The following is a 12577-nucleotide window of genomic DNA, read 5'->3' as shown; positions in this document are numbered from 1 at the left end:
ATGGTTTCTCTTCCAAAAGAAACTGTACATCTAATGCTCTTCTGAAGTTGTCGGTCACTTTACTGAGTCATTTATTGACAATGCAGGTCAATGCATCATTTGCGTCCAGGAGTTATCTGCGTCCAAATTTTTTCCTCAACCTTCATCGATTTCCTCCAAATTTTTATCTCATCTATATTTCTTTCTTTCTTTCTTTCTTTTAGCTCTTCCCAACTATTTGCTCAAAAATCCTAATGGCTCTTATGACCAACAAAAGAGTCACCCACCAACGCAAGAACTTTGAAGTCTTCTTAAGTTTTAGAGGTGAAGATACCCGCCTTGGTTTAATGGATTATTTGTATTAGGCTTTGGATTATAGTGGTTTTAATACCTTCATTGATGATAAACTCCAAAGGGGAGAAAACATTTCTGAGAAACTTCTCAAGATTATTGAAAACTCAATGATTTCAATAATTGTATTATTTGAAAACTATGCCTTTTCCACCTAGTGTTTGGATAAACTTATCAAGATTATCGAGTGCAAGAAGAATGACCAGATGGTGGTGCGACCAGTTTTTTACAACGTGGATCCATTAGATGTACGTAACCAAAAGGGAAAATTTAGGGAAGCCCTTACTAAACATGGAGAAAAATTTAAGGATAATAAGAAGATTCAAAGGAGGAGAGAAGCTCTACATGAAGCGGCAAATATATCTGGTTGGAACTACGAGCAATGGTATGTGGTTAACAAAAAGATAATATCCACTCCAATTTTAGCCACACATGAGATTAATGGCATTTATTCAATTTTGTGTGGTTTAATTATATGACTTTTTTAAATTAAGAAAATCATCAATAGATTTTTTTTAAATTTAAATGTCACTTGTCCTAAATTTTGATTAAAATGGGAGGGGTGTGTTATGATCACCAATTTTATGTGATTTATATGGTTTTTTTTTTTTTTTTTTTTTTTTTTTTTTTTTTAAAGATCATTGGATTTAAAGCCAACACTTGTGCTTCCATGAGTTTTACTTTTACGCTCTGTTTGTTTCGAAGTAAAATATTTGCAAATGTAAAATATTTTCTATAAAACAGTTTCATTTTACAATGTTTGATTGTCAACATGAAAATACAATGGAAATCATTTTTCAATTGTATGTTTCATTGTAAAATGAAACCTTTTTCATATTTCTCAAAACTCAATAGGTGCACTAACCACCACCACCCACCTCCCAAGACTCCACATCAAAAGAAAAGATAGCCACCAAAACAAAACCAGCCACTAAACCACCGCCAACCAGTCAAAAAACAACCACCAAAATCGCCACCAACCGCCACTGACCACTCAAAAGACAACCACCACCAACCAAAAATCCATATCAGAAAAACCCAAAAAAAAAAAAAAAAAAAAACCCAAATGGGAAAAACCACCCAAAAGACAACCACCATCAAACAAGAAAAACCTCCACGAACCCAAATCAAAAACCCAAGAAACAAAGAACATAATCTAAAAATCTAACCCTAGCCGAGGCAAGATCAGGTAGCCACCAAAAACTCAAGACTGTCGTCGGACCCAAGGCTATGCAAGAGAGAAGAGAAGAGAGGGTTGTGGCATCAGTCAATGGTATTGGTTAGTGGATTAGTGGCATTGGTTAGTGGGTGGGCAACAGTGTGAGATGGGTTGTGTGAGATGGATGGGGATGAGAGGGTTGTGGCCTTGTGAGTGAGAGAGCTAAGAGATGGAGAGAGGGATCAACTGAGAAAGTTATGAGAGTGGGAGAAGCTAAAAAAGTGTCAAGAGTGAGAGAGGAGAAGAAAGTGTAAAATGTTTTACTGATTTTTTAAGTTTAAAATATTTTACAGTTTTTGCGTTTGATTTTTCTTTTGACTGAAAATATTTTACATTTAACCCATTATTTTACTACAAAACAAACATGATAAAATGTGAAATATTTTCCTAAAAGTATTTTACAAAAAAAAGAAATAGAGCGTAAGTAGCTTGTTATGCTCATTAATTTTACAATTAAAGAAAAGCTTCCGCAAATTTTTTAGGACTAGTTTTTTTTTTTGGCTAAATTATTATTATGAATATTATTATTATTATTATTATTATATTTCTTTTGGCTTCTTATTTTAACTACGGAAGTTAGCAACCAATGGTAAAAATGGAAGAATTTTGAAGTACTTGGGTCCAGGATACATTAGACCCAAGCCTATCTCAATACTTATTTTACCAATTTCATGGAAGTTTCTCCCCTTATTACTTATTTAAAAAACTTGTACCCAAAATATCTTGATGATTTCTAAATTTTCGTTCTAGTAAATATAAGTTATCACCTAACTGGATTTTCCATCCAAATCATTATAGAGGGCTAAAACTATCTGGACAAAAATTAAGTAAAGTACATTAGGTTCCTCAATAAAATTCAAACACATGGTTTTATTGACCAATAAAGCAAAAAAAAAAAATGTTATCTTTTCTAATGACAATTAAATCCAATATAGTGTCAAGAGTCTTGTAGCTCAATTGGTTGACACCTCTTGCTGTTTCTAATGGTGACATTTTAGGGTTTAAATCCTCTCACCCCCAACTATCGATGTATCAACAAAAAAAAAAATCAATATACACCTAAAGAATTGTACCTACCCAAAATATATTCCCAAAAAGAAAAAAGTGCAAATGTAACCTAAAACTAATTTTTCTTGCCAAAATGAAAATGAAAATGCTAACATACTGATATTTATCAAACTTATGAATTAGTTCATGCCATATGCTTTCATTGATAGTACTTCAAATTTAATGCACAAACTGAACCTCTTGAATTTACTTGGCAGCTACCCTGAATCCCATTTTATTCAAGACATTGTCAAAGAAATCTCAAATGCTAGATTCAATTGCTCGCCATTATTTGTTGTTAAATATCCAGTTGGAATAAATTATCGTGTAAAAACCATGCTTTTAGATATTGAGTCGAATGATGTTCATATGGTAGGGATCTCTGTGGCCCTGGTGGAATAGGTAAGACCACAATCACAAAAGCTATTTTTAATAGAATTTATGATCATTTTGAAGGATTTAACTATCTAGAGAATGTCAGAGAAAAGTCAATGACAAATGATGGCATGATCAAACTACATGAGACACTTCTTTTTGAGATCTTGGGGGATAGAAATTTGAAGGTGGACAACAAATATAGTGGAATCAATGTTATAAAGAAAATTTGGAACAAATAGAAAATTTGTTTGGAGAATTTGATTGGTCTGCTTATAGGAGTAAAATCATCATAACAACAAGAGACAAACAATTGCTATCTAGTTTTGGAAAAGGCCATTTAACCCACAAGGTTCAAGAACTAAATAATGATGAAGCTCTCAAACTCTTTAGTATTTATTCCTTCCATAGAAATAAACCTAAGGCAGGTTATTGGGAACTTGCTGACCAATTTATACGCTATGGCAAAGGTCTTTCTTTAGTTTTAAAAATAATGGGTGCTGATATATGTGGAAGACCTAAATGTGAATAGAAAAGTGCATTAGATCAAAATAAAGAAATTCCTAACAAAGACATTAAAAAAAAAACTCAAAAGAAGTTATGATGGATTGGGCGAAACTGAACAAGATATTTTCCTTGATATTGCATGTTTCTATAAGGGACTCGATAAGGATTATGTTGTAGATATACTAGAAGGTTGCAATTTATACCTAGTTTATGGTATTCAAAAACTTATAGATAAGTGTCTTATAATTGTTGATCGATTTAACAAATTGATGATGCATGGCTTAATAGAACAAATGGGCTAGGAAATCGTTTGACAAGAATCACCAAAAAAAACTGAAAAAACGTAGTAGGATATGGTGTCATGAGGATGTTGTTAGCATGCTAACTGAAGATGAGGTATAAGTAATTTTGAATCAATTTTTCCTTTTTTTAATACATGGTAGATGCAATGAATTTTCATCTTCAATATTTTTAAAATTTTTTAATTGTGGATGAAAATTTAAGTTTAGTAGTATGATTTTTTTTTTTTGGTCTAAAATTAATAATTATTACAAATTTCATCAATTCTATTGTAAGATGTGATTCACTTAGCTTTGTCCAACTAGGGATCGAATGAAATTCAAGGCATAATGTTGTGCTCGCCTGAACCAATAAAGAAGCAATTCAAAGTTGGATATTCTAAAAATCTCAGGTTGCTTATAGTTCGCAATGTGCACATTTGTGGAGATCTTGAATATCTTCCTAACGCATTAAGGTTTATTGATTGGAGTGAATATCCTTCATCTTCCTTACCATCCACTTTTTGTCCTCAAAAATCATTGCACTTAAGATGCCACAGTGCAACATTGGATTGGACAAGCTTCTCAAGGTATGATTGATCATGTGTATTTATAACATGGTATTTTTTAAAACTATATCTTAAAAATTTTTGAAGCTGAATTTGTTTTTATTTTTATTTTTTACAGAGCTTACAATCCATAACCCTGAAATATATGGATTTTCGTTCTTGTAAATACATTACGAAATTACCTGACTTATCAATGTCCACCCCAAACCTAAAAGAATTGGTTCTTTCTAATTGTAATAATTTAGTGGAGGTTCATCAATCTGTTGGATGTCTAGATTAGCTTGTAGTATGGGGCCTCAAGGGTTGCTCTGAACTTCAACTTCTTCCAAATTGCCTCGTGATGACATTTCTTGAATATTTTAATGTTTTACAAGGCTCAAAGCTTAAGAAATTCCCTAACATTCATCCAGAGATGAAAAGTTTAAAGTATTTAGAAATGGGAGAGACTACTATACTAGTGTTGCCACCATCATTTGGGAATCTCACTCTGCTTAGGACCATACTCTTCGGTTCCGATGACCATATGTTACATCTTCCAAGTAGCATCTATGAATTGCAACATCTTTCTGATCTTGGTCTTTATGGCACTGTCATATTTCCAAAGGATTTCAGATATATATTTCCAAGCTTGATCAAACTAACACTAAGCTTTTTTGAAATTCGTTCAGAAGTAGATTTTATTTTGACTGTGTTGCACCCACACATTGAAATATTTATACATATACAATAGCAATGTTGTTACCCTCCCAAAAAGAATTATCGATTTTACCAGATTACATACGCTTCATATTGAGGGGTGCAAATTTGTAAGTTCGTTTAGACCCTTTAAACAAATTGTTTAACCTAATTTATTATCCAAGTGATTACTTAGATTAATTTTCAGATCTAGGTTAAACACAAATATATCATATCATGCAAAGCAGCGGAAAATAAATAACACCACGATATGATGACCCAGGAAAACCAATGAAACTAACCGTTTCAAGGTAAAAACCCAGGGAGGATTTAACCTAGCTATCCTCAAGGTAAACCAAATTCACTATAAGAGAATTGAAGTTTTTACAAAAAAATTAACCCTAAATCTAATGCTACCTCATGTAGTAACTTACTAACACAACCACGTGCAAGCTCCGAATCCACGAATTCTTTCTCTTCTTGGATTTACAGCTGCCTTGCTTGTGACTTTTAGATCCAACTCAAAGGTTTCAGATCACCTTCACTTGTTGATCTTGATGCAGCAACTAGTTCTACCAATGCTTGATTGTAGTTTTGGCTCCGGTAGATTCTTGTGTAATTAGAAGGTACAAAACCTCACAAAGAGTAACACACAAGTCTTCTTCAACACCCTCAAAACGTGGCTAGGGTTTTTCTTTTATATGTAGAGAAGTTTAAGTGAAACTCTAAATGTTTTTGTAGGCTTTGGGCCTGTTTAAAAATTCTGCAAAAATTGTGCCTGCGATTTTCGATCGGTCGAGCCTAATTCTCGATCGGTCAAGAAAGGCAGAACTTCATTTTTCTTTTTTGCAATCAGCTGGACTTCAAAACTTGAAACATCCTTATTTAAGCATTGCCTAAACATGTAGACTAGACATGTTTGTTCTCGGTTTGCCAACACAAAACAATAATAATTCTAAATATTTAATTCTAAATCTTTAGAACCTAACAAAATTGCTTCAAAAAATTCCAAGGCTTCCACAAAGCATAACAAAAGTACATGCATCAAACTGTTTAGCCTTGGATTCAAAGTCATCAAGTGAATTATCGAATCAGGTCTCTCTCTCTCTCTCTCTCAAGCTATGAAGAAACAAATTTCATTACCAACTGCAATTTTCTTAAAAACTCACTAATTTTCATGCAGTTTGGAGAAATGGTAGGGTACAAAATGTTCAACGGAGTTCGCTGGTACAGCTTCCCAATAGATGTTACCGAGTATATTGAATTTGAAAAAGCATACTTGAATTCTGATGAAGATGAGTGTAACGGATTATGGCTCTCCTCCTCTGACTTCTCTGTACATTTGACAGAGTTCCATAAACATGAAACTAAATACTTGAATTCTAATCTTGAAGACACTAGATGTGGCTATGAAATTGTTGTACTAGGAAATATGATTCCATTGTCATTCCAATATTAGAGTGGAGGTTCCATAATATTTTGGATCGGATCAGAATTTCAAACACTTGCTCTCTGCCTTGCTTTTGATCTGCCAATGGGAAATACTTACAGTTATGATTGTGATGTCCACATTTCCATCAATGGTTTCAAACGAGAGCTCAAAGTGCAACTCTTTGAAGAAATGAAAATTGATCATCTGTGGTTTTATTATATACCTCAAAGCTCATTGAAGCAGCTATTCAAAGACTTGGATCTAGGTTTCGGGAATTTTGTTACGGTTTTATGTAGAATCTCTTGTTGGACTAGTGAAAGCACAAAATTACCTCCTATCATCAAAATGTGCGAGTTCGTGAAATTTGAAGTAGTGGGACTGGACTCAAATTTAGACTCTACTTGGTGAGAAGCATGATATGGGTATGTATTTAGTGGATCTTCCCTTGGTAAACGATGACTTTGACTTCCATCCATATCCACTATTAGTGAAAAAGAGAACTTCTTAATCGAATTCCATGTATTTAGTGGATCTTCCCTCGTCTTCATGATTTGAGTTCTTTTGCATTTGTTTTTAAACATAGTATCCAAACCTCTTTGAGTGTCTGACTATTCTCCTTGGCATGTGCAGTTTCCCCGTTCTACGCACAATGGTTATTACAGGAAAGAATCCCTTGAGCCCTAGGTATCAGCAAGAGGTTTCGAACCCAGAATCTCATGGATATCATGGAAACCACTAAGCCAAACCCTTGAGGTTTGTTTTGCATTGTTGAATGCCAGAGTATGTCACTTCTCTATCTCTCTTTCTCTATATTAATAGGCTCATTCACGTGGGGGAATAACCCAATTTGAAAACATAGTAATGCAAATAAAAAGCAGAATTAAAACTACAATTTGGTCATTTGATCTGTTGCTGATTTCAATTTCTTTTCATGGTAAAAAATTTCTCAAATTTTTTCAAGAAAGAAGAATTAAGTTGTACAAGTTAAAGGACTAGTAAAGGGAAAAGGCAAATGTTGAGATTTGGAATAGTGGAGCAATAAAATAAAACAATTACCTAAGGAAAAAATATTTAATTTTGTTTGGCTAGTTCCAAGCCTCATGGACAATATGGATTACAACTACTCACAAACACAAATTCAAACAAAACTTGTCACAAACACAAACACAAACCTACTTACAAACCTCACTACATATAATGTTTTAGACCAACAAGATCAACATCCCATTGATCATACTTAAAAGATTACTTGACTAAACTAGAATTATTGGATTTTTAGTTGAGCATATTTAATGGGAAAAATGGGATTAGTTTGATATAGCTAGCTTGAGTGAATGTAGCTGGGAATATACAACTCCATAGGACACATTGACAAAAATGATAGCAATTGCAGACCAACACAAAGAACAAGATCTCCCAAATTTCAAACTTAAAAGAACTAATATATTTTCTAAGAGCCTTATAGTGATATTAGCTGGTCTCTTTTATGAGTAGAATTAGGATTTGAATACCTCTCTTCCACTTGTTGTAACAACTGAATTAAAAAAACAAAACAAAAAGTGCTGATAAATTCCTGAACTAGTGCAAGTTATTCCTATTTGTTGGGAAATTTAGACTCCAGTTGATAGAATTAACAAGTTTTAAACCCAAGTTGTTAATTAGATTTATTATGAATAAACCTTGTTAAAACAAACTAACATCAATATCATGCATAGCGGAAAAGTAAATAAGACAAGATATGATGTCCCAAGAAAACCAATGAAACAAACTAGTTTCACAGTAAAAAACCTGAGGGAAAACTTTCCTAGAAAGCAATTCACTATAGTAAAGAGAAGTTTCAGATCTAGTACAAAACCTTTGTACAAAACCTTTGTACAAAACCTTTGTCCCTAAACTCTACAATCCCTTTAGATGAACTTATAACAGAAACCTTCTATCGCTTCAAAACCTCTGAACTCTTCAATATATGAACGTCACCCTTTTGATGCAAGAATCCCAATACGTGACTAACACACCAACTTGAGGAAGACTGTTGGCTGCAAAGTTCTTCACTACATCAACAATGTAGATTAAGAAGCACTTGTTTACAAAACTATAAGGCACAAAAACGCAGTAGCTTCTTTCAGAGAGAATAAGGTACGCGGTCACTTTTTGCATGTGTTCTCCTTGTATTCTCTTGTGTGACAGCCTTTAAAATAAACCTTATATATGTCTAGGGTTGTGAGAAAAGAAACTCTACACATACATGTCAGCATAGGCCGAAAATCAGATCTGAAAATTCTGATTTCGTAGATCTCGATAGATATTTCTATCAAGCTTCTATCGAGCTTCTGTCGTGATTTTGTTGAGCTTTCTTCATTAAACCTCGATAGATATTATTTGTCGAGCTATCTGTCGAGAATCTGTCCAGCTTCTGTACAGCTTTAATGAACAGCTTTTCTTCACTTGTTTCTTGGTCCAATCTTTATGGCTTTAATACTTGGCTTGAACAACATGTTTCTTGAAGTATTAAACACATTCTAGATTTACCCAATTACAAGTAAAGTGCGTTTTGTCAAAGGATTAGCCAATTCTAAATGACATATGTTCATAATATGTTCCACATATGTCCTAACACTATTCATTGAAAAGTATGGCATTCAAAACATCCAAACAGCCTCCACGGGGTTTTCTAGGGAAAAGAGTATAGGTTGTTCTATTTGCTTACTGAGAAATAGTAGGAAATGCCGACACTGAAAAGGAACTTTAAAAAAGAGGACGTTTCATTTTGATGTCATAAAATTTTGATTTTTATGAAAACCCAAACAGTGTATAATTGAATATTTTCCCCTTTCTTTTCTATCGTTTTTCTTGGGAAACAGGGTGTTAGTATGTAGAATTTGAGCCGCCATTGTACACGTCCGCTTTATTAGCTTCACTTCTATTTACTGATTTGCATTTGAATTTTTATTTTGAAATTATATAAAATTTAATTTAGAAATAAATAAGAAAAAAGTGCACATGCTTTGTTAATGAATTCTTGGGTTTTCATTTTCTGAGAGACCCTAAAAAATTTTATAATATGTAGGACTCAAAAGCTTTAATTCTTTTCTCTTCAACTTTCTCAGCAACTAAACAAAGGCTAACATTTAGCGTGTGTTTTGTAAAAATTAAAAAGCCAACTTATTTTACTATTCAGCTTATTTTTGCTACTATTCATGAGCTCCACTGCACTGTTTGATACTATTCATAGATCTCACTTTATTATTTCAGCTAACTTTTACTTTTATCTACGGTACTTTCAGCAAAAAGTTTTCAATTTCAGCAAATTAAGCGAATCTCAAACAATCCGTAGAACTATATCTCAGATTGGTATATGCATTGTATTTGCTTCTGTTTGAGTTTAAATTGTTAAACAAATTGGAAAAGGTGTGCTATTCTTTTTAGTGGGTTTAGATATTTTTGTTGAATTTGAATGGATTTGCCACGTCTATAACTAAGGACTGGGTTGACTTATTGTTTATATCTTGGAAGCATAGCATGACACTATGATAACCTGTGAAGGACTCTTACTAGAATGATAGTCCCAATGTTGTAGGGGAGAAATGGGCACCTAAATGCCTGCAAGTAGTGATCGCACAAGGACAAACTGGACACCAGCAATGAAGTGCTATTGTATTGATCTTTTGTTAGATAAGGAGCATAGGAAGCATAGGATGGGCAACATATTCAACAAGAAGCTTGGACTGATATGCTGAGCATGTTCGATGCCTATTTTGGATCCCCATATAATGAAAAGATCTTGGAAGGTCATTACACTAATTTGTGGACTCAAATCAACGATGTAAAGAGTCTGCTTGATCAGAATGGATTTTCATGGGATGATACTTGAAAGCTCGGATTTGTGTAAATACATAAGAGCTTATTTAGACCCCCAAATTAAAATTACGGCTGGATAGCTTTTACTCTAACTTATACTAAGCGCGGGCCAAGAGTAAAGAAGTGCATACAACAGTTATCACTACCCTAAGCCATATTCATCCATTATCAACAATAAAAGGAAAGCTTAAGAGTAGGGAAGAGAGATGTAGACACAAGATAACATTGAGACATGTTATCGAAGAGAAAACCGAAGAAGTCGGCGAAAAACCTCTCTGCAACCCTCCAAGTCAAAATCGATCCATTAGAGAATAAAGTTGGAGTACATGAATAACAAAAGATCCTCCAAGCCTAGTCTACCCCATGTACTTGAGCCCTCCAAGCTCCTGCTACCAATTAACTTCTCGGAGCCTTGTCTTTTCTAGCTTTTCGGATCCCGCAATTCAGTCCAATTGCATCCGCCAATGAATGGCTCCTTCCAGTACTTCCCAACAGCACCAAAATCTCACTTTACACTCAGAATGGGTGTGGTAAGTGTTTGGGCTATCAACCTCTCAAAGATATAGAGATGGAGAGGTAGGAGTTGAGGAAAATCGTAAGGAAATATGTAGATCATTGTGTGCATAACAATCTCTAACTCTCAAGTGTATTTTCTAGGGTTTTCTCTCTGAAAAGCACTCCTTACAATTTGTGGGTAATGAGAGTATATATAGTGTGGTAAAGACTTGGTAAAGCAAAACATAACTTTTTGCCAAACAAAGAATTACGCGAGTCCTTCGTGGGTTGGCCTTACCCGTGAGACACTCGCAAAAACCTCCAATCTGGCACGACTAGACTTAAACGTGAGTTTGAAAATATAGGAAAACTCACTCACACCTAATTCTAGAAGCTGTGAAGCACTTGTACCATATACACATGTATCTTAAAACACTTGCACATATAACAAACTTTCATTTAGCTCACGACAAGTAGAATACAAGGTACGTATAGGAACAAGTAAAATGCAATCAAGATACCAAAATGAAATGTAAGCTATGTAGCATAATTTGATTAAACATGAATAGTCATTAAGAAATAACTACAATGAACATTTATCAAGTAAATGATCATCCAGACACGCAATGCAAATAAGAGCAATGCTAAAATCAATTGCATGTCCAACAAGCATGATGCATTAAGGAAACTAAAGCTAAGAGCAATAGAAAGCAACAAGCATCAAAATGGCTATAAAAACCAAGATACAAAAACAATATTAAAGAAAACTAAGTTTTAAACTAAAGTACTTGAAAGCTTTAAACGAAAGCATTCAATGAAAGCATTGTAAATATCCATCTAAGGTATGTTTTCACTCTTGTTTCCTTAGATTAAGCCTTAGATTCTAAGATTTATTGGGTTGGGTTATTTTTTAAAGGGTTGGGAAAAACTTGTGTTTCTTGCAAATCTCTTGATTGGGATGTGTCCCATTGTGTTTGTTTGTGTTTGTATTGGCCCCAAGTGGCATTTTAACATGTATTTAGGCAAGATTTCACCATGTTCATTTATTGTTTTACATGTTAGTAGTTTGCATGCACTCTAAGTGTTTGATGAAATGCTCAAATGACATTTTTTCATTGTTTTGGACTCCGTTGAGTACCAAATTTTGGGACTTACTATGTTTTTACATTCTTAACATGTTTTAAACATTGGTTGTGTGTTTTACACCCTTTTCCCCCATGAGTTCTTTGTCATGCATTGCTCATGCATCTCACATGCACACCACATGCACACTTGATGCACACACTTGATCACTTGACATGTTTTGTATTTCACTCATGCTAAATAAGTATTGTTACATGTTTAGCACTTAAAACATGATCTTGTGACTTTGTTTGTTTGTTTTTATGTTCTTTTTAGGGATTTTGTTCTTTTTTTTATGGATTAACTTGTATCTAATCAAGTTTGTTTCCTTGTTCGTATTTGTCCTTGTTTCTTTGTGTTTGTGTTTGTTTTGTAGATGTCTCTTATTAAGAAATCAGCTGCAAAGAAGTCTTCAAAGCATCCCCGCACCTCCTCGGATTCGTTCCGAACCGATGATGCTGATATGGCCTTTAATGATCACTACAAAAGGGCCCCGATCATCTTAGAGAGGACTGTGGACTTAGAGTCCTTAAAGGGAACTTTCATTCCCGAAGTGTTCAAAGAAAGGACATGGACGAAGTTGCTAAATCTGACGGGCAATGCATATGAAGATGTCATTCGAGAATTCTATGCCAATGCCATTGTGGAAGGGGATCGTATCAATTGCTAG

General features: G+C 34.1%; 1 pseudogene; it reads left to right on the top strand.

Annotated features, from left to right (window-relative positions):
• Positions 1 to 233: 233 nt before the first annotated feature.
• LOC142628566 (TMV resistance protein N-like) lies at positions 234 to 12577 on the top strand (annotated as a pseudogene).

The sequence above is a fragment of the Castanea sativa genome, chromosome 3 (assembly GCF_040712315.1).
Source record: "Castanea sativa cultivar Marrone di Chiusa Pesio chromosome 3, ASM4071231v1".
Lineage (NCBI taxonomy): Eukaryota > Viridiplantae > Streptophyta > Magnoliopsida > Fagales > Fagaceae > Castanea > Castanea sativa.
Note: the sequence above shows the minus strand (reverse complement) of the source record. Positions and strands in the feature narration are given on the sequence as shown.